We start from the raw sequence: 3128 nt of genomic DNA, 5'->3' as shown, positions 1-3128 counted from the left end.
AAGCCATCAGTGTTTCAATCTTTGCCTGTGATGAGTTTCTTTTCTTCTGGTCATGCCCTTCGTCTTGAAACTGGTCACAATCTTTGGCTATATGACCAATTTTGCCACAAGCAAAGCATCGCACCTTCTTCTTTTGCATGCTTGAGGTGCATTTACGAACCTTCTCTTCCTTCATGACAGTGAGTTGATGATGCACCTTTTCATTGGGTTGCTTGCTGTCAGTCCTTAATCGAGCTTTAGTGACTAGGGTCCTTGTTTGACTCTCTTCGTCGCTTAACCGATCTTCCTCACGACGCAGCTTTCTCTTTTCTTCGATGAGCAGCCTTGTCTTCACTGCTTTGGTTGAGAGGGTTTGATCATCTTGCTCCAAGTTCAGAATGAGTGGTTCATAGTGTTGTATCGGCGCAGCGCTTATCAAGTTTGCTGCACTTTGCTACTGTGCGCCGCGTATCTGATGTTCGCGATTACTGTTCACGTGTGCAGTTGTATCGCTGGCCAATGGCATGCCTCGGTTGCACCCAGGCTGTCTTTATAAGGCGAAGCCACTGAATTGTTTCAGTCTGTTGTGTCGTGTTGCTGCCCGAATAAATACTTGACTTCACGGCGTCTGAGTCCAACATGGCGACGAGGATGGGATAGTTCGTGCAGAAGCATGAATCCAGCCTGCACAACCGACGAAGACCCGACGACGACGCCACGTCAAGCGAGGACATCAGAGATGACCACCACCCTGGGATCTTTGGCAGAGTTCTGCGCAGACTCTGGCAATATCGACGCCTACCTGGAAAGGTTCGACCTGTACGCAACCGCCAACGGAATAGACCCAAGTAAGAAGTTGCAAGTCTTCCTAACCATCCTGGGTGAAAAGGCTTACGCCGCCGCGGTGGCTCAGTGGCTATGGTGCTCGGCTGCTGTCCCGAAAGACGCGGGTTCGATCCCGGCCGCGGCGGTTGAATTTCTTTGGAGGAGAAATTCGAGGCCCGTGTACTGTGCGATGTCAGTGCACGTTAAAGAACCCCAGGTGGTCGAAATTTCCGGAGCCCTCCACTACGGCGTCTCTCATAGCCTTAGTCGCTTTGGGACGTTAAACCCCATAAACCAAACCAAACCAAAAGGCTTACGTGACTCTGCGTAGCCTATTGCTGCCGAAAAAGCCAACAGAGGTCAAGTACGAAGAGGCTGCAGAAGTTCTTCAAAAGCACTATGCTCCAAAACGGTCTATGGTTACCGAACGGTATCACTTCTATCAGCGAAAGCAAGAGCCGAACGAAAACCTGAAACAGTTTATCGTCGAGCTCAAAAGGCTGGCTCCTACGTGCTCGTTTGGAACATTCTTGGAAGAAGCGCTTCGAGATCGACTGATTGCTGGAATCCGTACGGATTCGATTCGATGCCGCCTTCTTGCCCTGTCGGATGACGAAGTCACCTGGGAGCGAGTCTGCAAAATCGCCGCCGCCTTGGAAACTGCACAGAAGTACACCCGGGAAATGCTACCGGAGGGGTCAACCGCCAGTCCTGCCGACATCTACTGGAATCGGGAGCCTACCACGCAAGTCTGAAGACACTCGACTAAGGACATGCCCGCGAGCAACGTGCAACGTGCCCCCAAAAACTGTCCGAGAAAGCAACGTGGGAAAGGCACTGTTCGCGCCTGTCATAGGTGTGGCGGACTGCACGAGCCAGTGAGTCGTCCTTTTCTCAAAAGTAAATGCTTCAAATGTTCGAAGCCAGGTCATGTAGCGAAAATGTGCAAAACAAAGGTCGTTCACAAAGTTGAGGAAACCTTGTCGGAAACTCCTGAGTTGCTTACGGTTTGTGCTACAAACAAAGTTCATAGCTCTCCGCCCATTGTGCTTAATGTAAACGCTGTGACCATAATGTCTGAAAGAGACTTCGATGCAAATTTCCCAAACTACCCATGTTCCAATGAGGACGTACAGTGGTGAGCAGCCTTGTCTAGAGCGCTCGGGCGGTGCACTTCCTTGCAAACAAATCCAGATTTTGTGGCAGCCTCTAGGGTCCAGCTGCAACGCTTGCACGGAAGTAGCGCCAGATAGCCTCGTAAACAAAGCAGGCACGAAAACTTTGCCCTGTAATGAGGGGCTGCTCTCTAATTTCTGTTTTTGTTACCAAGTGCGCACTGCTCAAGCGCTCTAGACAAGGCTGCTCACCACTGTACGTCTAAGAGTGTATAATGGCACGGCACTCAAAGTGAAAGGTGTAGCGAACGTGAATGTGTCTTATCGGAACCGAAGCTACGATCTGCCTCTGATAATTGCAAAGCAAGAAAATCAAGCTCGCATGCCGACGCTTTTAGGTCGCGATTGGATTACGACACTAAAAGTTGACTTGCAGAATGCTGTGCAGCAGTTGCAGTATGACATAGATAACGTACAGTGCGGTAGGCAGATGGTAGCAGCGGAATCCGAGAAAAAGTTAAAACAGCTGTACGGTGATGTGTTTGAGCCAGGCTATGGTTCTATAAAGGGATTCACTGGCAGCATCCAAATGAAAAGCGATGCGCATCCAACCTTTCGTAAGGCGAGACCAGTATCATATGCTTTGCGCGAACAAGTGGAAAATTAATTGCGCGACCTTGAGAAAGCTGATGTGGTGTACAGATTCAGACATAGCAGTTGGGCTACACCGCTCGTGATTGTACCCAAGAAAGCTGGAAAAGAGATTAGGATATGTGGAGACTACCGAGTCACAGTCAATAGGGGTATTGAACTCGACCACTATCCGCTTCCTCTGCCAGAGGACATATTCGCGTCACTGGTTGGGGGAACCCTGTTCACTTTGCTGGATTTGTCAAAGGCGTACCTGCAACTTGAGCTCGATGAGCTGGCACAGGAATTGCTGACGGTGAATACGCACCTGGGGCTTTTCAGGTTGTTAAAGATGGGGCTACAATCCCACCGCTGGAACCAGTGATGGAGACGGAGGGGTCCTGGAGATGACTAACTCGTTTAGCCCCACAGGTACCGGCTCCTAATGACGTTGTCGGACTGCGCTATCGAGGAAACTGTACAGAAGGGTTTATTCTACATATTTACAGATGAGAATCGAATCGAATGCTCCGATCACACAACAACATCCCGTTAAATACGGTTCGCGTTCCCCAGATC

At 49.9% G+C, this 3128-nt stretch overlaps 1 pseudogene; it reads left to right on the top strand.

Annotated features, from left to right (window-relative positions):
* The first annotated feature begins 607 nt into the window (after nt 1–607).
* Nucleotides 608–1946, top strand: LOC149344332 (uncharacterized; annotated as a pseudogene).
* The last annotated feature ends 1182 nt before the right edge of the window (nt 1947–3128 follow it).

Source organism: Amblyomma mixtum, chromosome 5, assembly GCF_055824585.1.
Source record: "Amblyomma mixtum isolate Tamu chromosome 5, ASM5582458v1, whole genome shotgun sequence".
NCBI lineage: Eukaryota > Metazoa > Arthropoda > Arachnida > Ixodida > Ixodidae > Amblyomma > Amblyomma mixtum.
This window is presented reverse-complemented; position numbering and strand designations above follow the sequence as displayed.